At 38.9% G+C, this 23,440-nt stretch overlaps 41 non-coding genes across 41 annotated transcripts; all 41 read right to left on the bottom strand.

Annotated features, from left to right (window-relative positions):
* Positions 1–374: 374 nt before the first annotated feature.
* Positions 375–447, bottom strand: TRNAK-UUU (transfer RNA lysine (anticodon UUU)). Its single transcript has one exon. It is a non-coding gene; the product is annotated as a tRNA-Lys (tRNA).
* Positions 448–742: 295 nt separating this feature from the next.
* Positions 743–833, bottom strand: TRNAR-UCU (transfer RNA arginine (anticodon UCU)). Its single transcript is given in 2 exon segments — positions 743–778; positions 797–833. It is a non-coding gene; the product is annotated as a tRNA-Arg (tRNA).
* A 339-nt stretch (positions 834–1,172) lies between these two features.
* Positions 1,173–1,245, bottom strand: TRNAK-UUU (transfer RNA lysine (anticodon UUU)). The gene has a single exon. It is a non-coding gene; the product is annotated as a tRNA-Lys (tRNA).
* An 857-nt stretch (positions 1,246–2,102) lies between these two features.
* TRNAK-UUU (transfer RNA lysine (anticodon UUU)) lies at positions 2,103–2,175 on the bottom strand. Its single transcript has one exon. It is a non-coding gene; the product is annotated as a tRNA-Lys (tRNA).
* Positions 2,176–2,470: 295 nt separating this feature from the next.
* TRNAR-UCU (transfer RNA arginine (anticodon UCU)) lies at positions 2,471–2,561 on the bottom strand. The gene is given in 2 exon segments: positions 2,471–2,506; positions 2,525–2,561. It is a non-coding gene; the product is annotated as a tRNA-Arg (tRNA).
* Positions 2,562–2,900: 339 nt separating this feature from the next.
* TRNAK-UUU (transfer RNA lysine (anticodon UUU)) lies at positions 2,901–2,973 on the bottom strand. Its single transcript has one exon. It is a non-coding gene; the product is annotated as a tRNA-Lys (tRNA).
* Positions 2,974–3,830: 857 nt separating this feature from the next.
* Positions 3,831–3,903, bottom strand: TRNAK-UUU (transfer RNA lysine (anticodon UUU)). The gene has a single exon. It is a non-coding gene; the product is annotated as a tRNA-Lys (tRNA).
* Positions 3,904–4,198: 295 nt separating this feature from the next.
* Positions 4,199–4,289, bottom strand: TRNAR-UCU (transfer RNA arginine (anticodon UCU)). Its single transcript is given in 2 exon segments — positions 4,199–4,234; positions 4,253–4,289. It is a non-coding gene; the product is annotated as a tRNA-Arg (tRNA).
* A 340-nt stretch (positions 4,290–4,629) lies between these two features.
* On the bottom strand, positions 4,630–4,702 carry TRNAK-UUU (transfer RNA lysine (anticodon UUU)). Its single transcript has one exon. It is a non-coding gene; the product is annotated as a tRNA-Lys (tRNA).
* Positions 4,703–5,559: 857 nt separating this feature from the next.
* TRNAK-UUU (transfer RNA lysine (anticodon UUU)) lies at positions 5,560–5,632 on the bottom strand. The gene has a single exon. It is a non-coding gene; the product is annotated as a tRNA-Lys (tRNA).
* A 295-nt stretch (positions 5,633–5,927) lies between these two features.
* Positions 5,928–6,018, bottom strand: TRNAR-UCU (transfer RNA arginine (anticodon UCU)). Its single transcript is given in 2 exon segments — positions 5,928–5,963; positions 5,982–6,018. It is a non-coding gene; the product is annotated as a tRNA-Arg (tRNA).
* Positions 6,019–6,350: 332 nt separating this feature from the next.
* TRNAK-UUU (transfer RNA lysine (anticodon UUU)) lies at positions 6,351–6,423 on the bottom strand. Its single transcript has one exon. It is a non-coding gene; the product is annotated as a tRNA-Lys (tRNA).
* Positions 6,424–7,280: 857 nt separating this feature from the next.
* TRNAK-UUU (transfer RNA lysine (anticodon UUU)) lies at positions 7,281–7,353 on the bottom strand. Its single transcript has one exon. It is a non-coding gene; the product is annotated as a tRNA-Lys (tRNA).
* Positions 7,354–7,648: 295 nt separating this feature from the next.
* TRNAR-UCU (transfer RNA arginine (anticodon UCU)) lies at positions 7,649–7,739 on the bottom strand. Its single transcript is given in 2 exon segments — positions 7,649–7,684; positions 7,703–7,739. It is a non-coding gene; the product is annotated as a tRNA-Arg (tRNA).
* Positions 7,740–8,078: 339 nt separating this feature from the next.
* TRNAK-UUU (transfer RNA lysine (anticodon UUU)) lies at positions 8,079–8,151 on the bottom strand. The gene has a single exon. It is a non-coding gene; the product is annotated as a tRNA-Lys (tRNA).
* An 857-nt stretch (positions 8,152–9,008) lies between these two features.
* TRNAK-UUU (transfer RNA lysine (anticodon UUU)) lies at positions 9,009–9,081 on the bottom strand. Its single transcript has one exon. It is a non-coding gene; the product is annotated as a tRNA-Lys (tRNA).
* Positions 9,082–9,376: 295 nt separating this feature from the next.
* Positions 9,377–9,467, bottom strand: TRNAR-UCU (transfer RNA arginine (anticodon UCU)). The gene is given in 2 exon segments: positions 9,377–9,412; positions 9,431–9,467. It is a non-coding gene; the product is annotated as a tRNA-Arg (tRNA).
* Positions 9,468–9,807: 340 nt separating this feature from the next.
* On the bottom strand, positions 9,808–9,880 carry TRNAK-UUU (transfer RNA lysine (anticodon UUU)). Its single transcript has one exon. It is a non-coding gene; the product is annotated as a tRNA-Lys (tRNA).
* Positions 9,881–10,737: 857 nt separating this feature from the next.
* TRNAK-UUU (transfer RNA lysine (anticodon UUU)) lies at positions 10,738–10,810 on the bottom strand. Its single transcript has one exon. It is a non-coding gene; the product is annotated as a tRNA-Lys (tRNA).
* Positions 10,811–11,105: 295 nt separating this feature from the next.
* On the bottom strand, positions 11,106–11,196 carry TRNAR-UCU (transfer RNA arginine (anticodon UCU)). Its single transcript is given in 2 exon segments — positions 11,106–11,141; positions 11,160–11,196. It is a non-coding gene; the product is annotated as a tRNA-Arg (tRNA).
* A 340-nt stretch (positions 11,197–11,536) lies between these two features.
* On the bottom strand, positions 11,537–11,609 carry TRNAK-UUU (transfer RNA lysine (anticodon UUU)). Its single transcript has one exon. It is a non-coding gene; the product is annotated as a tRNA-Lys (tRNA).
* Positions 11,610–12,466: 857 nt separating this feature from the next.
* TRNAK-UUU (transfer RNA lysine (anticodon UUU)) lies at positions 12,467–12,539 on the bottom strand. The gene has a single exon. It is a non-coding gene; the product is annotated as a tRNA-Lys (tRNA).
* Positions 12,540–12,834: 295 nt separating this feature from the next.
* Positions 12,835–12,925, bottom strand: TRNAR-UCU (transfer RNA arginine (anticodon UCU)). Its single transcript is given in 2 exon segments — positions 12,835–12,870; positions 12,889–12,925. It is a non-coding gene; the product is annotated as a tRNA-Arg (tRNA).
* Positions 12,926–13,257: 332 nt separating this feature from the next.
* On the bottom strand, positions 13,258–13,330 carry TRNAK-UUU (transfer RNA lysine (anticodon UUU)). The gene has a single exon. It is a non-coding gene; the product is annotated as a tRNA-Lys (tRNA).
* An 857-nt stretch (positions 13,331–14,187) lies between these two features.
* On the bottom strand, positions 14,188–14,260 carry TRNAK-UUU (transfer RNA lysine (anticodon UUU)). The gene has a single exon. It is a non-coding gene; the product is annotated as a tRNA-Lys (tRNA).
* Positions 14,261–14,555: 295 nt separating this feature from the next.
* Positions 14,556–14,646, bottom strand: TRNAR-UCU (transfer RNA arginine (anticodon UCU)). The gene is given in 2 exon segments: positions 14,556–14,591; positions 14,610–14,646. It is a non-coding gene; the product is annotated as a tRNA-Arg (tRNA).
* A 340-nt stretch (positions 14,647–14,986) lies between these two features.
* TRNAK-UUU (transfer RNA lysine (anticodon UUU)) lies at positions 14,987–15,059 on the bottom strand. The gene has a single exon. It is a non-coding gene; the product is annotated as a tRNA-Lys (tRNA).
* Positions 15,060–15,916: 857 nt separating this feature from the next.
* On the bottom strand, positions 15,917–15,989 carry TRNAK-UUU (transfer RNA lysine (anticodon UUU)). Its single transcript has one exon. It is a non-coding gene; the product is annotated as a tRNA-Lys (tRNA).
* Positions 15,990–16,284: 295 nt separating this feature from the next.
* On the bottom strand, positions 16,285–16,375 carry TRNAR-UCU (transfer RNA arginine (anticodon UCU)). Its single transcript is given in 2 exon segments — positions 16,285–16,320; positions 16,339–16,375. It is a non-coding gene; the product is annotated as a tRNA-Arg (tRNA).
* Positions 16,376–16,707: 332 nt separating this feature from the next.
* TRNAK-UUU (transfer RNA lysine (anticodon UUU)) lies at positions 16,708–16,780 on the bottom strand. Its single transcript has one exon. It is a non-coding gene; the product is annotated as a tRNA-Lys (tRNA).
* An 857-nt stretch (positions 16,781–17,637) lies between these two features.
* On the bottom strand, positions 17,638–17,710 carry TRNAK-UUU (transfer RNA lysine (anticodon UUU)). The gene has a single exon. It is a non-coding gene; the product is annotated as a tRNA-Lys (tRNA).
* Positions 17,711–18,005: 295 nt separating this feature from the next.
* On the bottom strand, positions 18,006–18,096 carry TRNAR-UCU (transfer RNA arginine (anticodon UCU)). The gene is given in 2 exon segments: positions 18,006–18,041; positions 18,060–18,096. It is a non-coding gene; the product is annotated as a tRNA-Arg (tRNA).
* A 332-nt stretch (positions 18,097–18,428) lies between these two features.
* Positions 18,429–18,501, bottom strand: TRNAK-UUU (transfer RNA lysine (anticodon UUU)). The gene has a single exon. It is a non-coding gene; the product is annotated as a tRNA-Lys (tRNA).
* Positions 18,502–19,358: 857 nt separating this feature from the next.
* Positions 19,359–19,431, bottom strand: TRNAK-UUU (transfer RNA lysine (anticodon UUU)). Its single transcript has one exon. It is a non-coding gene; the product is annotated as a tRNA-Lys (tRNA).
* Positions 19,432–19,726: 295 nt separating this feature from the next.
* On the bottom strand, positions 19,727–19,817 carry TRNAR-UCU (transfer RNA arginine (anticodon UCU)). Its single transcript is given in 2 exon segments — positions 19,727–19,762; positions 19,781–19,817. It is a non-coding gene; the product is annotated as a tRNA-Arg (tRNA).
* A 340-nt stretch (positions 19,818–20,157) lies between these two features.
* Positions 20,158–20,230, bottom strand: TRNAK-UUU (transfer RNA lysine (anticodon UUU)). Its single transcript has one exon. It is a non-coding gene; the product is annotated as a tRNA-Lys (tRNA).
* Positions 20,231–21,087: 857 nt separating this feature from the next.
* On the bottom strand, positions 21,088–21,160 carry TRNAK-UUU (transfer RNA lysine (anticodon UUU)). Its single transcript has one exon. It is a non-coding gene; the product is annotated as a tRNA-Lys (tRNA).
* A 295-nt stretch (positions 21,161–21,455) lies between these two features.
* TRNAR-UCU (transfer RNA arginine (anticodon UCU)) lies at positions 21,456–21,546 on the bottom strand. The gene is given in 2 exon segments: positions 21,456–21,491; positions 21,510–21,546. It is a non-coding gene; the product is annotated as a tRNA-Arg (tRNA).
* A 332-nt stretch (positions 21,547–21,878) lies between these two features.
* On the bottom strand, positions 21,879–21,951 carry TRNAK-UUU (transfer RNA lysine (anticodon UUU)). Its single transcript has one exon. It is a non-coding gene; the product is annotated as a tRNA-Lys (tRNA).
* An 859-nt stretch (positions 21,952–22,810) lies between these two features.
* On the bottom strand, positions 22,811–22,883 carry TRNAK-UUU (transfer RNA lysine (anticodon UUU)). Its single transcript has one exon. It is a non-coding gene; the product is annotated as a tRNA-Lys (tRNA).
* A 295-nt stretch (positions 22,884–23,178) lies between these two features.
* Positions 23,179–23,269, bottom strand: TRNAR-UCU (transfer RNA arginine (anticodon UCU)). Its single transcript is given in 2 exon segments — positions 23,179–23,214; positions 23,233–23,269. It is a non-coding gene; the product is annotated as a tRNA-Arg (tRNA).
* Positions 23,270–23,440: the final 171 nt, after the last annotated feature.

The following is a 23,440-nucleotide window of genomic DNA, read 5'->3' on the forward strand; positions in this document are numbered from 1 at the left end:
AGCGTTTGAATGCTTTTGCTACATTCGCCTAGGACTCCAAGCCGCAATCCATTGCACCAGAGATCCGACCTGATTCAACAAGGTGATCAGAGATTCACAAATAAAAAGATGACCTATAAGTTGTTGACCAACTTTATCAAATTAATCGGACACTAGCTTACATTTTGAACATTGAATTGGATAAAAGATAATCAACATGTCAAACTACATGATACAGTTTGGGTAAGTCTTCTTAACCCTTGTCAAAGAAAGTAGAGCACAGATGGGTATGTAAGGACTCGATCAAGACTTTTTTGAACCATCTGTAATTGGAATTCCCATTCATTGGATCCTGAAAAGAGTATGCAATTGATATACATTTTCTTTAACCAAGCCGCCTGAACAGGGACTTGAACCCTGGGCCCTCAGATTAAAAGTCTGATGCTCTACCGACTGAGCTATCCAGGCTCTGAGGCAGCACCCCACAAAATGACATTATCAACATTAGGAAGTGTCCCAACTATCACTACGTTTTTTAACCCCTTGCGTGCGGGGCGTATTTTCCGCCTGTGCTGACTCCGCCTTGCGCGGGCGGAGTCATGACGGAACGGTTTCGTCATCAGCACAGCTCACCCGTAGCTGATGACGGAACCGTTCTGTCATCAGCACGCAAGGGGTTAAGATGGTTGCCGGTATTAGTACTAAATACAGAGAATATAATAATGAATTGGTACTTGGGATAACAGGATAACAGGGATAAAACTGACTCTGGTGGGATTCGAACCCACAACCTTTGAATATCTTTTTTACATTCACCTAGAAGTCCAATGTGCTATCCATTGCGCCACAGAGCCAATCTGCTATAATGAGGTACAGAGATGTTCTGAAATGAAATAATGAGCTATTAGCTGTTGATCAGCTTTATAAAGTTCATTTGATACTATAACCATGGCTATATTTTGAATATTGAATTGGTGAAATGATATTCACCGTCTCAGACTACATGATACCATTGGTAAATCTACGTACGACTTAAGTTTAGTCAAATGGCACATAATATGTGAGACAGATGTGTATTTCACAACTCCATGAAAGACGTTTTTGCAATTTTAGTAATGGAATATCTTATTTGTCATGCAGGGGTCCACAAAAAGAGCATACAATTAGAGTACTTTTTCTTTAAAGGAAACAACCGCCTGAACAGGGACTTGAACCCTGGACCCTCAGATTAAAAGTCTGATGCTCTACCGACTGAGCTATCCAGGCTCTGCTATACTCTACCTTAAAATCAGCTAAACAAATGTGGACGTACACTGACCTACACTTTGTATATTTATATAATTACATATATTAGCAATCAATATTCTAGAGTTTAATAATGAATTGATATTATAAGCATTTGAAATTTCAGCAGCACACGTAATCCATTATAACTCCGGAAATTTGTACTATCTCATTTTCGGATGACATAGAAATCACGTGTTTAAAATGACACTGTGAAATTAATAAAGGGCCAAATACTATTACTAACTCCTAAATTACATTTTCAGCAGTATCATTGGGAATTTCCTCTTGGGCATAGACTATGCAACATTTTCAAAGCAAACAGTCTCTGTTTAAGTAGACTTTCTTTCACTGCCATTTTGGTAAATGTTTCTGGTGATGGAGAAGCAGGATTGCTGGTTACTGTTTCAATTAGTTATAAAATAGAGGAGGGATAAAATTGACCCAGTTGGTGTTCGAACCCTTAGCGTTTGAATGCTTTTGCTACATTCGCCTAGGACTCCAAGCCGCAATCCATTGCACCAGAGATCCGACCTGATTCAACAAGGTGATCAGAGATTCACAAATAAAAAGATGACCTATAAGTTGTTGACCAACTTTATCAAATTAATTGGACACTAGCTTACATTTTGAACATTGAATTGGATAAAAGATAATCAACATGTCAAACTACATGATACAGTTTGGGTAAGTCTTCTTAACCCTTGTCAAAGAAAGTAGAGCACAGATGGGTATGTAAGGACTCGATCAAGACTTTTTTGAACCATCTGTAATTGGAATTCCCATTCATTGGATCCTGAAAAGAGTATGCAATTGATATACATTTTCTTTAACCAAGCCGCCTGAACAGGGACTTGAACCCTGGGCCCTCAGATTAAAAGTCTGATGCTCTACCGACTGAGCTATCCAGGCTCTGAGGCAGCACCCCACAAAATGACATTATCAACATTAGGAAGTGTCCCAACTATCACTACGTTTTTTAACCCCTTGCGTGCGGGGCGTATTTTCCGCCTGTGCTGACTCCGCCTTGCGCGGGCGGAGTCATGACGGAACGGTTTCGTCATCAGCACAGCTCACCCGTAGCTGATGACGGAACCGTTCTGTCATCAGCACGCAAGGGGTTAAGATGGTTGCCGGTATTAGTACTAAATACAGAAAATATAATAATGAATTGGTACTTGGGATAACAGGATAACAGGGATAAAACTGACTCTGGTGGGATTCGAACCCACAACCTTTGAATATCTTTTTTACATTCACCTAGAAGTCCAATGCGCTATCCATTGCGCCACAGAGCCAATCTGCTATAATGAGGTGCAGAGATGTTCTGAAATGAAATAATGAGCTATTAGCTGTTGATCAGCTTTATAAAGTTCATTTGATACTATAACCATGGCTATATTTTGAATATTGAATTGGTGAAATGATATTCACCGTCTCAGACTACATGATACCATTGGTAAATCTACGTACGACTTAAGTTTAGTCAAATGGCACATAATATGTGAGACAGATGTGTATTTCACAACTCCATGAAAGACGTTTTTGCAATTTTAGTAATGGAATATCTTATTTGTCATGCAGGGGTCCACAAAAAGAGCATACAATTAGAGTACTTTTTCTTTAAAGGAAACAACCGCCTGAACAGGGACTTGAACCCTGGACCCTCAGATTAAAAGTCTGATGCTCTACCGACTGAGCTATCCAGGCTCTGCTATACTCTACCTTAAAATCAGCTAAACAAATGTGGACGTACACTGACCTACACTTTGTATATTTATATAATTACATATATTAGCAATCAATATTCTAGAGTTTAATAATGAATTGATATTATAAGCATTTGAAATTTCAGCAGCACACGTAATCCATTATAACTCCGGAAATTTGTACTATCTCATTTTCGGATGACATAGAAATCACGTGTTTAAAATGACACTGTGAAATTAATAAAGGGCCAAATACTATTACTAACTCCTAAATTACATTTTCAGCAGTATCATTGGGAATTTCCTCTTGGGCATAGACTATGCAACATTTTCAAAGCAAACAGTCTCTGTTTAAGTAGACTTTCTTTCACTGCCATTTTGGTAAATGTTTCTGGTGATGGAGAAGCAGGATTGCTGGTTACTGTTTCAATTAGTTATAAAATAGAGGAGGGATAAAATTGACCCAGTTGGTGTTCGAACCCTTAGCGTTTGAATGCTTTTGCTACATTCGCCTAGGACTCCAAGCCGCAATCCATTGCACCAGAGATCCGACCTGATTCAACAAGGTGATCAGAGATTCACAAATAAAAAGATGACCTATAAGTTGTTGACCAACTTTATCAAATTAATCGGACACTAGCTTACATTTTGAACATTGAATTGGATAAAAGATAATCAACATGTCAAACTACATGATACAGTTTGGGTAAGTCTTCTTAACCCTTGTCAAAGAAAGTAGAGCACAGATGGGTATGTAAGGACTCGATCAAGACTTTTTTGAACCATCTGTAATTGGAATTCCCATTCATTGGATCCTGAAAAGAGTATGCAATTGATATACATTTTCTTTAACCAAGCCGCCTGAACAGGGACTTGAACCCTGGGCCCTCAGATTAAAAGTCTGATGCTCTACCGACTGAGCTATCCAGGCTCTGAGGCAGCACCCCACAAAATTACATTATCAACATTAGGAAGTGTCCCAACTATCACTACGTTTTTTAACCCCTTGCGTGCGGGGCGTATTTTCCGCCTGTGCTGACTCCGCCTTGCGCGGGCGGAGTCATGACGGAACGGTTTCGTCATCAGCACAGCTCACCCGTAGCTGATGACGGAACCGTTCTGTCATCAGCACGCAAGGGGTTAAGATGGTTGCCGGTATTAGTACTAAATACAGAGAATATAATAATGAATTGGTACTTGGGATAACAGGATAACAGGGATAAAACTGACTCTGGTGGGATTCGAACCCACAACCTTTGAATATCTTTTTTACATTCACCTAGAAGTCCAATGCGCTATCCATTGCGCCACAGAGCCAATCTGCTATAATGAGGTGCAGAGATGTTCTGAAATGAAATAATGAGCTATTAGCTGTTGATCAGCTTTATAAAGTTCATTTGATACTATAACCATGGCTATATTTTGAATATTGAATTGGTGAAATGATATTTCACCGTCTCAGACTACATGATACCATTGGTAAATCTACGTACGACTTAAGTTTAGTCAAATGGCACATAATATGTGAGACAGATGTGTATTTCACAACTCCATGAAAGACGTTTTTGCAATTTTAGTAATGGAATATCTTATTCGTCATGCAGGGGTCCACAAAAAGAGCATACAATTAGAGTACTTTTTCTTTAAAGGAAACAACCGCCTGAACAGGGACTTGAACCCTGGACCCTCAGATTAAAAGTCTGATGCTCTACCGACTGAGCTATCCAGGCTCTGCTATACTCTACCTTAAAATCAGCTAAACAAATGTGGACGTACACTGACCTACACTTTGTATATTTATATAATTACATATATTAGCAATCAATATTCTAGAGTTTAATAATGAATTGATATTATAAGCATTTGAAATTTCAGCAGCACACGTAATCCATTATAACTCCGGAAATTTGTACTATCTCATTTTCGGATGACATAGAAATCACGTGTTTAAAATGACACTGTGAAATTAATAAAGGGCCAAATACTATTACTAACTCCTAAATTACATTTTCAGCAGTATCATTGGGAATTTCCTCTTGGGCATAGACTATGCAACATTTTCAAAGCAAACAGTCTCTGTTTAAGTAGACTTTCTTTCACTGCCATTTTGGTAAATGTTTCTGGTGATGGAGAAGCAGGATTGCTGGTTACTGTTTCAATTAGTTATAAAATAGAGGAGGGATAAAATTGACCCAGTTGGTGTTCGAACCCTTAGCGTTTGAATGCTTTTGCTACATACGCCTAGGACTCCAAGCCGCAATCCATTGCACCAGAGATCCGACCTGATTCAACAAGGTGATCAGAGATTCACAAATAAAAAGATGACCTATAAGTTGTTGACCAACTTTATCAAATTAATCGGACACTAGCTTACATTTTGAACATTGAATTGGATAAAAGATAATCAACATGTCAAACTACATGATACAGTTTGGGTAAGTCTTCTTAACCCTTGTCAAAGAAAGTAGAGCACAGATGGGTATGTAAGGACTCGATCAAGACTTTTTTGAACCATCTGTAATTGGAATTCCCATTCATTGGATCCTGAAAAGAGTATGCAATTGATATACATTTTTTTTAACCAAGCCGCCTGAACAGGGACTTGAACCCTGGGCCCTCAGATTAAAAGTCTGATGCTCTACCGACTGAGCTATCCAGGCTCCGAGGCAGCACCCCACAAAATGACATTATCAACATTAGGAAGTGTCCCAACTATCACTACGTTTTTTAACCCCTTGCGTGCGGGGCGTATTTTCCGCCTGTGCTGACTCCGCCTTGCGCGGGCGGAGTCATGACGGAACGGTTTCGTCATCAGCACAGCTCACCCGTAGCTGATGACGGAACCGTTCTGTCATCAGCACGCAAGGGGTTAAGATGGTTGCCGGTATTAGTACTAAATACAGAGAATATAATAATGAATTGGTACTTGGGATAACAGGATAACAGGGATAAAACTGACTCTGGTGGGATTTGAACCCACAACCTTTGAATATCTTTTTTACATTCACCTAGAAGTCGAATGCGCTATCCATTGCGCCACAGAGCCAATCTGCTATAATGAGGTGCAGAGATGTTCTGAAATGAAATAATGAGCTATTGATCAGCTTTATAAAGTTCATTTGATACTATAACCATGGCTATATTTTGAATATTGAATTGGTGAAATGATATTCACCGTCTCAGACTACATGATACCATTGGTAAATCTACGTACGACTTAAGTTTAGTCAAATGGCACATAATATGTGAGACAGATGTGTATTTCACAACTCCATGAAAGACGTTTTTGCAATTTTAGTAATGGAATATCTTATTTGTCATGCAGGGGTCCACAAAAAGAGCATACAATTAGAGTACTTTTTCTTTAAAGGAAACAACCGCCTGAACAGGGACTTGAACCCTGGACCCTCAGATTAAAAGTCTGATGCTCTACCGACTGAGCTATCCAGGCTCTGCTATACTCTACCTTAAAATCAGCTAAACAAATGTGGACGTACACTGACCTACACTTTGTATATTTATATAATTACATATATTAGCAATCAATATTCTAGAGTTTAATAATGAATTGATATTTTAAGCATTTGAAATTTCAGCAGCACACGTAATCCATTATAACTCCGGAAATTTGTACTATCTCATTTTCGGATGACATAGAAATCACGTGTTTAAAATGACACAGTGAAATTAATAAAGGGCCAAATACTATTACTAACTCCTAAATTACATTTTCAGCAGTATCATTGGGAATTTCCTCTTGGGCATAGACTATGCAACATTTTCAAAGCAAACAGTCTCTGTTTAAGTAGACTTTCTTTCACTGCCATTTTGGTAAATGTTTCTGGTGATGGAGAAGCAGGATTGCTGGTTACTGTTTCAATTAGTTATAAAATAGAGGAGGGATAAAATTGACCCAGTTGGTGTTCGAACCCTTAGCGTTTGAATGCTTTTGCTACATTCGCCTAGGACTCCAAGCCGCAATCCATTGCACCAGAGATCCGACCTGATTCAACAAGGTGATCAGAGATTCACAAATAAAAAGATGACCTATAAGTTGTTGACCAACTTTATCAAATTAATCGGACACTAGCTTACATTTTGAACATTGAATTGGATAAAAGATAATCAACATGTCAAACTACATGATACAGTTTGGGTAAGTCTTCTTAACCCTTGTCAAAGAAAGTAGAGCACAGATGGGTATGTAAGGACTCGATCAAGACTTTTTTGAACCATCTGTAATTGGAATTCCCATTCATTGGATCCTGAAAAGAGTATGCAATTGATATACATTTTTTTTAACCAAGCCGCCTGAACAGGGACTTGAACCCTGGGCCCTCAGATTAAAAGTCTGATGCTCTACCGACTGAGCTATCCAGGCTCTGAGGCAGCACCCCACAAAATGACATTATCAACATTAGGAAGTGTCCCAACTATCACTACGTTTTTTAACCCCTTGCGTGCGGGGCGTATTTTCCGCCTGTGCTGACTCCGCCTTGCGCGGGCGGAGTCATGACGGAACGGTTTCGTCATCAGCACAGCTCACCCGTAGCTGATGACGGAACCGTTCTGTCATCAGCACGCAAGGGGTTAAGATGGTTGCCGGTATTAGTACTAAATACAGAAAATATAATAATGAATTGGTACTTGGGATAACAGGATAACAGGGATAAAACTGACTCTGGTGGGATTCGAACCCACAACCTTTGAATATCTTTTTTACATTCACCTAGAAGTCCAATGCGCTATCCATTGCGCCACAGAGCCAATCTGCTATAATGAGGTGCAGAGATGTTCTGAAATGAAATAATGAGCTATTAGCTGTTGATCAGCTTTATAAAGTTCATTTGATACTATAACCATGGCTATATTTTGAATATTGAATTGGTGAAATGATATTCACCGTCTCAGACTACATGATACCATTGGTAAATCTACGTACGACTTAAGTTTAGTCAAATGGCACATAATATGTGAGACAGATGTGTATTTCACAACTCCATGAAAGACGTTTTTGCAATTTTAGTAATGGAATATCTTATTTGTCATGCAGGGGTCCACAAAAAGAGCATACAATTAGAGTACTTTTTCTTTAAAGGAAACAACCGCCTGAACAGGGACTTGAACCCTGGACCCTCAGATTAAAAGTCTGATGCTCTACCGACTGAGCTATCCAGGCTCTGCTATACTCTACCTTAAAATCAGCTAAACAAATGTGGACGTACACTGACCTACACTTTGTATATTTATATAATTACATATATTAGCAATCAATATTCTAGAGTTTAATAATGAATTGATATTATAAGCATTTGAAATTTCAGCAGCACACGTAATCCATTATAACTCCGGAAATTTGTACTATCTCATTTTCGGATGACATAGAAATCACGTGTTTAAAATGACACTGTGAAATTAATAAAGGGCCAAATACTATTACTAACTCCTAAATTACATTTTCAGCAGTATCATTGGGAATTTCCTCTTGGGCATAGACTATGCAACATTTTCAAAGCAAACAGTCTCTGTTTAAGTAGACTTTCTTTCACTGCCATTTTGGTAAATGTTTCTGGTGATGGAGAAGCAGGATTGCTGGTTACTGTTTCAATTAGTTATAAAATAGAGGAGGGATAAAATTGACCCAGTTGGTGTTCGAACCCTTAGCGTTTGAATGCTTTTGCTACATTCGCCTAGGACTCCAAGCCGCAATCCATTGCACCAGAGATCCGACCTGATTCAACAAGGTGATCAGAGATTCACAAATAAAAAGATGACCTATAAGTTGTTGACCAACTTTATCAAATTAATCGGACACTAGCTTACATTTTGAACATTGAATTGGATAAAAGATAATCAACATGTCAAACTACATGATACAGTTTGGGTAAGTCTTCTTAACCCTTGTCAAAGAAAGTAGAGCACAGATGGGTATGTAAGGACTCGATCAAGACTTTTTTGAACCATCTGTAATTGGAATTCCCATTCATTGGATCCTGAAAAGAGTATGCAATTGATATACATTTTCTTTAACCAAGCCGCCTGAACAGGGACTTGAACCCTGGGCCCTCAGATTAAAAGTCTGATGCTCTACCGACTGAGCTATCCAGGCTCTGAGGCAGCACCCCACAAAATTACATTATCAACATTAGGAAGTGTCCCAACTATCACTACGTTTTTTAACCCCTTGCGTGCGGGGCGTATTTTCCGCCTGTGCTGACTCCGCCTTGCGCGGGCGGAGTCATGACGGAACGGTTTCGTCATCAGCACAGCTCACCCGTAGCTGATGACGGAACCGTTCTGTCATCAGCACGCAAGGGGTTAAGATGGTTGCCGGTATTAGTACTAAATACAGAGAATATAATAATGAATTGGTACTTGGGATAACAGGATAACAGGGATAAAACTGACTCTGGTGGGATTCGAACCCACAACCTTTGAATATCTTTTTTACATTCACCTAGAAGTCCAATGCGCTATCCATTGCGCCACAGAGCCAATCTGCTATAATGAGGTGCAGAGATGTTCTGAAATGAAATAATGAGCTATTAGCTGTTGATCAGCTTTATAAAGTTCATTTGATACTATAACCATGGCTATATTTTGAATATTGAATTGGTGAAATGATATTTCACCGTCTCAGACTACATGATACCATTGGTAAATCTACGTACGACTTAAGTTTAGTCAAATGGCACATAATATGTGAGACAGATGTGTATTTCACAACTCCATGAAAGACGTTTTTGCAATTTTAGTAATGGAATATCTTATTCGTCATGCAGGGGTCCACAAAAAGAGCATACAATTAGAGTACTTTTTCTTTAAAGGAAACAACCGCCTGAACAGGGACTTGAACCCTGGACCCTCAGATTAAAAGTCTGATGCTCTACCGACTGAGCTATCCAGGCTCTGCTATACTCTACCTTAAAATCAGCTAAACAAATGTGGACGTACACTGACCTACACTTTGTATATTTATATAATTACATATATTAGCAATCAATATTCTAGAGTTTAATAATGAATTGATATTATAAGCATTTGAAATTTCAGCAGCACACGTAATCCATTATAACTCCGGAAATTTGTACTATCTCATTTTCGGATGACATAGAAATCACGTGTTTAAAATGACACTGTGAAATTAATAAAGGGCCAAATACTATTACTAACTCCTAAATTACATTTTCAGCAGTATCATTGGGAATTTCCTCTTGGGCATAGACTATGCAACATTTTCAAAGCAAACAGTCTCTGTTTAAGTAGACTTTCTTTCACTGCCATTTTGGTAAATGTTTCTGGTGATGGAGAAGCAGGATTGCTGGTTACTGTTTCAATTAGTTATAAAATAGAGGAGGGATAAAATTGACCCAGTTGGTGTTCGAACCCTTAGCGTTTGAATGCTTTTGCTACATTCGCCTAGGACTCCAAGCCGCAATCCATTGCACCAGAGATCCGACCTGATTCAACAAGGTGATCAGAGATTCACAAATAAAAAGATGACCTATAAGTTGTTGACCAACTTTATCAAATTAATCGGACACTAGCTTACATTTTGAACATTGAATTGGATAAAAGATAATCAACATGTCAAACTACATGATACAGTTTGGGTAAGTCTTCTTAACCCTTGTCAAAGAAAGTAGAGCACAGATGGGTATGTAAGGACTCGATCAAGACTTTTTTGAACCATCTGTAATTGGAATTCCCATTCATTGGATCCTGAAAAGAGTATGCAATTGATATACATTTTCTTTAACCAAGCCGCCTGAACAGGGACTTGAACCCTGGGCCCTCAGATTAAAAGTCTGATGCTCTACCGACTGAGCTATCCAGGCTCTGAGGCAGCACCCCACAAAATTACATTATCAACATTAGGAAGTGTCCCAACTATCACTACGTTTTTTAACCCCTTGCGTGCGGGGCGTATTTTCCGCCTGTGCTGACTCCGCCTTGCGCGGGCGGAGTCATGACGGAACGGTTTCGTCATCAGCACAGCTCACCCGTAGCTGATGACGGAACCGTTCTGTCATCAGCACGCAAGGGGTTAAGATGGTTGCCGGTATTAGTACTAAATACAGAGAATATAATAATGAATTGGTACTTGGGATAACAGGATAACAGGGATAAAACTGACTCTGGTGGGATTCGAACCCACAACCTTTGAATATCTTTTTTACATTCACCTAGAAGTCCAATGCGCTATCCATTGCGCCACAGAGTCAATCTGCTATAATGAGGTGCAGAGATGTTCTGAAATGAAATAATGAGCTATTAGCTGTTGATCAGCTTTATAAAGTTCATTTGATACTATAACCATGGCTATATTTTGAATATTGAATTGGTGAAATGATATTTCACCGTCTCAGACTACATGATACCATTGGTAAATCTACGTACGACTTAAGTTTAGTCAAATGGCACATAATATGTGAGACAGATGTGTATTTCACAACTCCATGAAAGACGTTTTTGCAATTTTAGTAATGGAATATCTTATTCGTCATGCAGGGGTCCACAAAAAGAGCATACAATTAGAGTACTTTTTCTTTAAAGGAAACAACCGCCTGAACAGGGACTTGAACCCTGGACCCTCAGATTAAAAGTCTGATGCTCTACCGACTGAGCTATCCAGGCTCTGCTATACTCTACCTTAAAATCAGCTAAACAAATGTGGACGTACACTGACCTACACTTTGTATATTTATATAATTACATATATTAGCAATCAATATTCTAGAGTTTAATAATGAATTGATATTATAAGCATTTGAAATTTCAGCAGCACACGTAATCCATTATAACTCCGGAAATTTGTACTATCTCATTTTCGGATGACATAGAAATCACGTGTTTAAAATGACACTGTGAAATTAATAAAGGGCCAAATACTATTACTAACTCCTAAATTACATTTTCAGCAGTATCATTGGGAATTTCCTCTTGGGCATAGACTATGCAACATTTTCAAAGCAAACAGTCTCTGTTTAAGTAGACTTTCTTTCACTGCCATTTTGGTAAATGTTTCTGGTGATGGAGAAGCAGGATTGCTGGTTACTGTTTCAATTAGTTATAAAATAGAGGAGGGATAAAATTGACCCAGTTGGTGTTCGAACCCTTAGCGTTTGAATGCTTTTGCTACATACGCCTAGGACTCCAAGCCGCAATCCATTGCACCAGAGATCCGACCTGATTCAACAAGGTGATCAGAGATTCACAAATAAAAAGATGACCTATAAGTTGTTGACCAACTTTATCAAATTAATCGGACACTAGCTTACATTTTGAACATTGAATTGGATAAAAGATAATCAACATGTCAAACTACATGATACAGTTTGGGTAAGTCTTCTTAACCCTTGTCAAAGAAAGTAGAGCACAGATGGGTATGTAAGGACTCGATCAAGACTTTTTTGAACCATCTGTAATTGGAATTCCCATTCATTGGATCCTGAAAAGAGTATGCAATTGATATACATTTTTTTTAACCAAGCCGCCTGAACAGGGACTTGAACCCTGGGCCCTCAGATTAAAAGTCTGATGCTCTACCGACTGAGCTATCCAGGCTCCGAGGCAGCACCCCACAAAATGACATTATCAACATTAGGAAGTGTCCCAACTATCACTACGTTTTTTAACCCCTTGCGTGCGGGGCGTATTTTCCGCCTGTGCTGACTCCGCCTTGCGCGGGCGGAGTCATGACGGAACGGTTTCGTCATCAGCACAGCTCACCCGTAGCTGATGACGGAACCGTTCTGTCATCAGCACGCAAGGGGTTAAGATGGTTGCCGGTATTAGTACTAAATACAGAGAATATAATAATGAATTGGTACTTGGGATAACAGGATAACAGGGATAAAACTGACTCTGGTGGGATTTGAACCCACAACCTTTGAATATCTTTTTTACATTCACCTAGAAGTCGAATGCGCTATCCATTGCGCCACAGAGCCAATCTGCTATAATGAGGTGCAGAGATGTTCTGAAATGAAATAATGAGCTATTGATCAGCTTTATAAAGTTCATTTGATACTATAACCATGGCTATATTTTGAATATTGAATTGGTGAAATGATATTCACCGTCTCAGACTACATGATACCATTGGTAAATCTACGTACGACTTAAGTTTAGTCAAATGGCACATAATATGTGAGACAGATGTGTATTTCACAACTCCATGAAAGACGTTTTTGCAATTTTAGTAATGGAATATCTTATTTGTCATGCAGGGGTCCACAAAAAGAGCATACAATTAGAGTACTTTTTCTTTAAAGGAAACAACCGCCTGAACAGGGACTTGAACCCTGGACCCTCAGATTAAAAGTCTGATGCTCTACCGACTGAGCTATCCAGGCTCTGCTATACTCTACCTTAAAATCAGCTAAACAAATGTGGACGTACACTGACCTACACTTTGTATATTTATATAATTACATATATTAGCAATCAATATTCTAGAGTTTAATAATGAATTGATATTTTAAGCATTTGAAATTTCAGCAGCACACGTAATCCATTATAACTCCGGAAATTTGTACTATCTCATTTTCGGATGACATAGAAATCACGTGTTTAAAATGACACAGTGAAATTAATAAAGGGCCAAATACTATTACTAACTCCTAAATTACATTTTCAGCAGTATCATTGGGAATTTCCTCTTGGGCATAGACTATGCAACATTTTCAAAGCAAACAGTCTCTGTTTAAGTAGACTTTCTTTCACTGCCATTTTGGTAAATGTTTCTGGTGATGGAGAAGCAGGATTGCTGGTTACTGTTTCAATTAGTTATAAAATAGAGGAGGGATAAAATTGACCCAGTTGGTGTTCGAACCCTTAGCGTTTGAATGCTTTTGCTACATTCGCCTAGGACTCCAAGCCGCAATCCATTGCACCAGAGATCCGACCTGATTCAACAAGGTGATCAGAGATTCACAAATAAAAAGATGACCTATAAGTTGTTGACCAACTTTATCAAATTAATCGGACACTAGCTTACATTTTGAACATTGAATTGGATAAAAGATAATCAACATGTCAAACTACATGATACAGTTTGGGTAAGTCTTCTTAACCCTTGTCAAAGAAAGTAGAGCACAGATGGGTATGTAAGGACTCGATCAAGACTTTTTTGAACCATCTGTAATTGGAATTCCCATTCATTGGATCCTGAAAAGAGTATGCAATTGATATACATTTTCTTTAACCAAGCCGCCTGAACAGGGACTTGAACCCTGGGCCCTCAGATTAAAAGTCTGATGCTCTACCGACTGAGCTATCCAGGCTCTGAGGCAGCACCCCACAAAATTACATTATCAACATTAGGAAGTGTCCCAACTATCACTACGTTTTTTAACCCCTTGCGTGCGGGGCGTATTTTCCGCCTGTGCTGACTCCGCCTTGCGCGGGCGGAGTCATGACGGAACGGTTTCGTCATCAGCACAGCTCACCCGTAGCTGATGACGGAACCGTTCTGTCATCAGCACGCAAGGGGTTAAGATGGTTGCCGGTATTAGTACTAAATACAGAGAATATAATAATGAATTGGTACTTGGGATAACAGGATAACAGGGATAAAACTGACTCTGGTGGGATTCGAACCCACAACCTTTGAATATCTTTTTTACATTCACCTAGAAGTCCAATGCGCTATCCATTGCGCCACAGAGCCAATCTGCTATAATGAGGTGCAGAGATGTTCTGAAATGAAATAATGAGCTATTAGCTGTTGATCAGCTTTATAAAGTTCATTTGATACTATAACCATGGCTATATTTTGAATATTGAATTGGTGAAATGATATTTCACCGTCTCAGACTACATGATACCATTGGTAAATCTACGTACGACTTAAGTTTAGTCAAATGGCACATAATATGTGAGACAGATGTGTATTTCACAACTCCATGAAAGACGTTTTTGCAATTTTAGTAATGGAATATCTTATTCGTCATGCAGGGGTCCACAAAAAGAGCATACAATTAGAGTACTTTTTCTTTAAAGGAAACAACCGCCTGAACAGGGACTTGAACCCTGGACCCTCAGATTAAAAGTCTGATGCTCTACCGACTGAGCTATCCAGGCTCTGCTATACTCTACCTTAAAATCAGCTAAACAAATGTGGACGTACACTGACCTACACTTTGTATATTTATATAATTACATATATTAGCAATCAATATTCTAGAGTTTAATAATGAATTGATATTATAAGCATTTGAAATTTCAGCAGCACACGTAATCCATTATAACTCCGGAAATTTGTACTATCTCATTTTCGGATGACATAGAAATCACGTGTTTAAAATGACACTGTGAAATTAATAAAGGGCCAAATACTATTACTAACTCCTAAATTACATTTTCAGCAGTATCATTGGGAATTTCCTCTTGGGCATAGACTATGCAACATTTTCAAAGCAAACAGTCTCTGTTTAAGTAGACTTTCTTTCACTGCCATTTTGGTAAATGTTTCTGGTGATGGAGAAGCAGGATTGCTGGTTACTGTTTCAATTAGTTATAAAATAGAGGAGGGATAAAATTGACCCAGTTGGTGTTCGAACCCTTAGCGTTTGAATGCTTTTGCTACATACGCCTAGGACTCCAAGCCGCAATCCATTGCACCAGAGATCCGACCTGATTCAACAAGGTGATCAGAGATTCACAAATAAAAAGATGACCTATAAGTTGTTGACCAACTTTATCAAATTAATCGGACACTAGCTTACATTTTGAACATTGAATTGGATAAAAGATAATCAACATGTCAAACTACATGATACAGTTTGGGTAAGTCTTCTTAACCCTTGTCAAAGAAAGTAGAGCACAGATGGGTATGTAAGGACTCGATCAAGACTTTTTTGAACCATCTGTAATTGGAATTCCCATTCATTGGATCCTGAAAAGAGTATGCAATTGATATACATTTTTTTTAACCAAGCCGCCTGAACAGGGACTTGAACCCTGGGCCCTCAGATTAAAAGTCTGATGCTCTACCGACTGAGCTATCCAGGCTCCGAGGCAGCACCCCACAAAATGACATTATCAACATTAGGAAGTGTCCCAACTATCACTACGTTTTTTAACCCCTTGCGTGCGGGGCGTATTTTCCGCCTGTGCTGACTCCGCCTTGCGCGGGCGGAGTCATGACGGAACGGTTTCGTCATCAGCACAGCTCACCCGTAGCTGATGACGGAACCGTTCTGTCATCAGCACGCAAGGGGTTAAGATGGTTGCCGGTATTAGTACTAAATACAGAGAATATAATAATGAATTGGTACTTGGGATAACAGGATAACAGGGATAAAACTGACTCTGGTGGGATTTGAACCCACAACCTTTGAATATCTTTTTTACATTCACCTAGAAGTCGAATGCGCTATCCATTGCGCCACAGAGCCAATCTGCTATAATGAGGTGCAGAGATGTTCTGAAATGAAATAATGAGCTATTGATCAGCTTTATAAAGTTCATTTGATACTATAACCATGGCTATATTTTGAATATTGAATTGGTGAAATGATATTCACCGTCTCAGACTACATGATACCATTGGTAAATCTACGTACGACTTAAGTTTAGTCAAATGGCACATAATATGTGAGACAGATGTGTATTTCACAACTCCATGAAAGACGTTTTTGCAATTTTAGTAATGGAATATCTTATTTGTCATGCAGGGGTCCACAAAAAGAGCATACAATTAGAGTACTTTTTCTTTAAAGGAAACAACCGCCTGAACAGGGACTTGAACCCTGGACCCTCAGATTAAAAGTCTGATGCTCTACCGACTGAGCTATCCAGGCTCTGCTATACTCTACCTTAAAATCAGCTAAACAAATGTGGACGTACACTGACCTACACTTTGTATATTTATATAATTACATATATTAGCAATCAATATTCTAGAGTTTAATAATGAATTGATATTTTAAGCATTTGAAATTTCAGCAGCACACGTAATCCATTATAACTCCGGAAATTTGTACTATCTCATTTTCGGATGACATAGAAATCACGTGTTTAAAATGACACAGTGAAATTAATAAAGGGCCAAATACTATTACTAACTCCTAAATTACATTTTCAGCAGTATCATTGGGAATTTCCTCTTGGGCATAGACTATGCAACATTTTCAAAGCAAACAGTCTCTGTTTAAGTAGACTTTCTTTCACTGCCATTTTGGTAAATGTTTCTGGTGATGGAGAAGCAGGATTGCTGGTTACTGTTTCAATTAGTTATAAAATAGAGGAGGGATAAAATTGACCCAGTTGGTGTTCGAACCCTTAGCGTTTGAATGCTTTTGCTACATACGCCTAGGACTCCAAGCCGCAATCCATTGCACCAGAGATCCGACCTGATTCAACAAGGTGATCAGAGATTCACAAATAAAAAGATGACCTATAAGTTGTTGACCAACTTTATCAAATTAATCGGACACTAGCTTACATTTTGAACATTGAATTGGATAAAAGATAATCAACATGTCAAACTACATGATACAGTTTGGGTAAGTCTTCTTAACCCTTGTCAAAGAAAGTAGAGCACAGATGGGTATGTAAGGACTCGATCAAGACTTTTTTGAACCATCTGTAATTGGAATTCCCATTCATTGGATCCTGAAAAGAGTATGCAATTGATATACATTTTTTTTAACCAAGCCGCCTGAACAGGGACTTGAACCCTGGGCCCTCAGATTAAAAGTCTGATGCTCTACCGACTGAGCTATCCAGGCTCCGAGGCAGCACCCCACAAAATGACATTATCAACATTAGGAAGTGTCCCAACTATCACTACGTTTTTTAACCCCTTGCGTGCGGGGCGTATTTTCCGCCTGTGCTGACTCCGCCTTGCGCGGGCGGAGTCATGACGGAACGGTTTCGTCATCAGCACAGCTCACCCGTAGCTGATGACGGAACCGTTCTGTCATCAGCACGCAAGGGGTTAAGATGGTTGCCGGTATTAGTACTAAATACAGAGAATATAATAATGAATTGGTACTTGGGATAACAGGATAACAGGGATAAAACTGACTCTGGTGGGATTTGAACCCACAACCTTTGAATATCTTTTTTACATTCACCTAGAAGTCGAATGCGCTATCCATTGCGCCACAGAGCCAATCTGCTATAATGAGGTGCAGAGATGTTCTGAAATGAAATAATGAGCTATTGATCAGCTTTATAAAGTTCATTTGATACTATAACCATGGCTATATTTTGAATATTGAATTGGTGAAATGATATTCACCGTCTCAGACTACATGATACCATTGGTAAATCTACGTACGACTTAAGTTTAGTCAAATGGCACATAATATGTGAGACAGATGTGTATTTCACAACTCCATGAAAGACGTTTTTGCAATTTTAGTAATGGAATATCTTATTTGTCATGCAGGGGTCCACAAAAAGAGCATACAATTAGAGTACTTTTTCTTTAAAGGAAACAACCGCCTGAACAGGGACTTGAACCCTGGACCCTCAGATTAAAAGTCTGATGCTCTACCGACTGAGCTATCCAGGCTCTGCTATACTCTACCTTAAAATCAGCTAAACAAATGTGGACGTACACTGACCTACACTTTGTATATTTATATAATTACATATATTAGCAATCAATATTCTAGAGTTTAATAATGAATTGATATTTTAAGCATTTGAAATTTCAGCAGCACACGTAATCCATTATAACTCCGGAAATTTGTACTATCTCATTTTCGGATGACATAGAAATCACGTGTTTAAAATGACACAGTGAAATTAATAAAGGGCCAAATACTATTACTAACTCCTAAATTACATTTTCAGCAGTATCATTGGGAATTTCCTCTTGGGCATAGACTATGCAACATTTTCAAAGCAAACAGTCTCTGTTTAAGTAGACTTTCTTTCACTGCCATTTTGGTAAATGTTTCTGGTGATGGAGAAGCAGGATTGCTGGTTACTGTTTCAATTAGTTATAAAATAGAGGAGGGATAAAATTGACCCAGTTGGTGTTCGAACCCTTAGCGTTTGAATGCTTTTGCTACATTCGCCTAGGACTCCAAGCCGCAATCCATTGCACCAGAGATCCGACCTGATTCAACAAGGTGATCAGAGATTCACAAATAAAAAGATGACCTATAAGTTGTTGACCAACTTTATCAAATTAATCGGACACTAGCTTACATTTTGAACATTGAATTGGATAAAAGATAATCAACATGTCAAACTACATGATACAGTTTGGGTAAGTCTTCTTAACCCTTGTCAAAGAAAGTAGAGCACAGATGGGTATGTAAGGACTCGATCAAGACTTTTTTGAACCATCTGTAATTGGAATTCCCATTCATTGGATCCTGAAAAGAGTATGCAATTGATATACATTTTCTTTAACCAAGCCGCCTGAACAGGGACTTGAACCCTGGGCCCTCAGATTAAAAGTCTGATGCTCTACCGACTGAGCTATCCAGGCTCTGAGGCAGCACCCCACAAAATTACATTATCAACATTAGGAAGTGTCCCAACTATCACTACGTTTTTTAACCCCTTGCGTGCGGGGCGTATTTTCTGCCTGTGCTGACTCCGCCTTGCGCGGGCGGTGTCATGACGGAACGGTTTCGTCATCAGCACAGCTCACCCGTAGCTGATGACGGAACCGTTCTGTCATCAGCACGCAAGGGGTTAAGATGGTTGCCGGTATTAGTACTAAATACAGAGAATATAATAATGAATTGGTACTTGGGATAACAGGATAACAGGGATAAAACTGACTCTGGTGGGATTCGAACCCACAACCTTTGAATATCTTTTTTACATTCACCTAGAAGTCCAATGCGCTATCCATTGCGCCACAGAGCCAATCTGCTATAATGAGGTGCAGAGATGTTCTGAAATGAAATAATGAGCTATTAGCTGTTGATCAGCTTTATAAAGTTCATTTGATACTATAACCATGGCTATATTTTGAATATTGAATTGGTGAAATGATATTTCACCGTCTCAGACTACATGATACCATTGGTAAATCTACGTACGACTTAAGTTTAGTCAAATGGCACATAATATGTGAGACAGATGTGTATTTCACAACTCCATGAAAGACGTTTTTGCAATTTTAGTAATGGAATATCTTATTCGTCATGCAGGGGTCCACAAAAAGAGCATACAATTAGAGTACTTTTTCTTTAAAGGAAACAACCGCCTGAACAGGGACTTGAACCCTGGACCCTCAGATTAAAAGTCTGATGCTCTACCGACTGAGCTATCCAGGCTCTGCTATACTCTACCTTAAAATCAGCTAAACAAATGTGGACGTACACTGACCTACACTTTGTATATTTATATAATTACATATATTAGCAATCAATATTCTAGAGTTTAATAATGAATTGATATTATAAGCATTTGAAATTTCAGCAGCACACGTAATCCATTATAACTCCGGAAATTTGTACTATCTCATTTTCGGATGACATAGAAATCACGTGTTTAAAATGACACTGTGAAATTAATAAAGGGCCAAATACTATTACTAACTCCTAAATTACATTTTCAGCAGTATCATTGGGAATTTCCTCTTGGGCATAGACTATGCAACATTTTCAAAGCAAACAGTCTCTGTTTAAGTAGACTTTCTTTCACTGCCATTTTGGTAAATGTTTCTGGTGATGGAGAAGCAGGATTGCTGGTTACTGTTTCAATTAGTTATAAAATAGAGGAGGGATAAAATTGACCCAGTTGGTGTTCGAACCCTTAGCGTTTGAATGCTTTTGCTACATACGCCTAGGACTCCAAGCCGCAATCCATTGCACCAGAGATCCGACCTGATTCAACAAGGTGATCAGAGATTCACAAATAAAAAGATGACCTATAAGTTGTTGACCAACTTTATCAAATTAATCGGACACTAGCTTACATTTTGAACATTGAATTGGATAAAAGATAATCAACATGTCAAACTACATGATACAGTTTGGGTAAGTCTTCTTAACCCTTGTCAAAGAAAGTAGAGCACAGATGGGTATGTAAGGACTCGATCAAGACTTTTTTGAACCATCTGTAATTGGAATTCCCATTCATTGGATCCTGAAAAGAGTATGCAATTGATATACATTTTTTTTAACCAAGCCGCCTGAACAGGGACTTGAACCCTGGGCCCTCAGATTAAAAGTCTGATGCTCTACCGACTGAGCTATCCAGGCTCCGAGGCAGCACCCCACAAAATGACATTATCAACATTAGGAAGTGTCCCAACTATCACTACGTTTTTTAACCCCTTGCGTGCGGGGCGTATTTTCCGCCTGTGCTGACTCCGCCTTGCGCGGGCGGAGTCATGACGGAACGGTTTCGTCATCAGCACAGCTCACCCGTAGCTGATGACGGAACCGTTCTGTCATCAGCACGCAAGGGGTTAAGATGGTTGCCGGTATTAGTACTAAATACAGAGAATATAATAATGAATTGGTACTTGGGATAACAGGATAACAGGGATAAAACTGACTCTGGTGGGATTTGAACCCACAACCTTTGAATATCTTTTTTACATTCACCTAGAAGTCGAATGCGCTATCCATTGCGCCACAGAGCCAATCTGCTATAATGAGGTGCAGAGATGTTCTGAAATGAAATAATGAGCTATTGATCAGCTTTATAAAGTTCATTTGATACTATAACCATGGCTATATTTTGAATATTGAATTGGTGAAATGATATTCACCGTCTCAGACTACATGATACCATTGGTAAATCTACGTACGACTTAAGTTTAGTCAAATGGCACATAATATGTGAGACAGATGTGTATTTCACAACTCCATGAAAGACGTTTTTGCAATTTTAGTAATGGAATATCTTATTTGTCATGCAGGGGTCCACAAAAAGAGCATACAATTAGAGTACTTTTTCTTTAAAGGAAACAACCGCCTGAACAGGGACTTGAACCCTGGACCCTCAGATTAAAAGTCTGATGCTCTACCGACTGAGCTATCCAGGCTCTGCTATACTCTACCTTAAAATCAGCTAAACAAATGTGGACGTACACTGACCTACACTTTGTATATTTATATAATTACATATATTAGCAATCAATATTCTAGAGTTTAATAATGAATTGATATTTTAAGCATTTGAAATTTCAGCAGCACACGTAATCCATTATAACTCCGGAAATTTGTACTATCTCATTTTCGGATGACATAGAAATCACGTGTTTAAAATGACACAGTGAAATTAATAAAGGGCCAAATACTATTACTAACTCCTAAATTACATTTTCAGCAGTATCATTGGGAATTTCCTCTTGGGCATAGACTATGGAACATTTTCAAAGCAAACAGTCTCTGTTTAAGTAGACTTTCTTTCACTGCCATTTTGGTAAATGTTTCTGGTGATGGAGAAGCAGGATTGCTGGTTACTGTTTCAATTAGTTATAAAATAGAGGAGGGATAAAATTGACCCAGTTGGTGTTCGAACCCTTAGCGTTTGAATGCTTTTGCTACATTCGCCTAGGACTCCAAGCCGCAATCCATTGCACCAGAGATCCGACCTGATTCAACAAGGTGATCAGAGATTCACAAATAAAAAGATGACCTATAAGTTGTTGACCAACTTTATCAAATTAATCGGACACTAGCTTACATTTTGAACATTGAATTGGATAAAAGATAATCAACATGTCTCAAACTACATGATACAGTTTGGGTAAGTCTTCTTAACCCTTGTCAAAGAAAGTAGAGCACAGATGGGTATGTAAGGACTCGATCAAGACTTTTTTGAACCATCTGTAATTGGAATTCCCATTCATTGGATCCTGAAAAGAGTATGCAATTGATATACATTTTCTTTAACCAAGCCGCCTGAACAGGGACTTGAACCCTGGGCCCTCAGATTAAAAGTCTGATGCTCTACCGACTGAGCTATCCAGGCTCTGAGGCAGCACCCCACAAAATGACATTATCAACATTAGGAAGTGTCCCAACTATCACTACGTTTTTTAACCCCTTGCGTGCGGGGCGTATTTTCCGCCTGTGCTGACTCCGCCTTGCGCGGGCGGAGTCATGACGGAACGGTTTCGTCATCAGCACAGCTCACCCGTAGCTGATGACGGAACCGTTCTGTCATCAGCACGCAAGGGGTTAAGATGGTTGCCGGTATTAGTACTAAATACAGAGAATATAATAATGAATTGGTACCTGGGATAACAGGATAACAGGGATAAAACTGACTCTGGTGGGATTTGAACCCACAACCTTTGAATATCTTTTTTACATTCACCTAGAAGTCGAATGCGCTATCCATTGCGCCACAGAGCCAATCTGCTATAATGAGGTGCAGAGATGTTCTGAAATGAAATAATGAGCTATTAGCTGTTGATCAGCTTTATAAAGTTCATTTGATACTATAACCATGGCTATATTTTGAATATTGAATTGGTGAAATGATATTCACCGTCTCAGACTACATGATACCATTGGTAAATCTAC

The sequence above is a fragment of the Lissotriton vulgaris genome, chromosome 1_2 (assembly GCF_964263255.1).
Source record: "Lissotriton vulgaris chromosome 1_2, aLisVul1.2, whole genome shotgun sequence".
Taxonomy (NCBI): Eukaryota; Metazoa; Chordata; class Amphibia; order Caudata; family Salamandridae; genus Lissotriton; species Lissotriton vulgaris.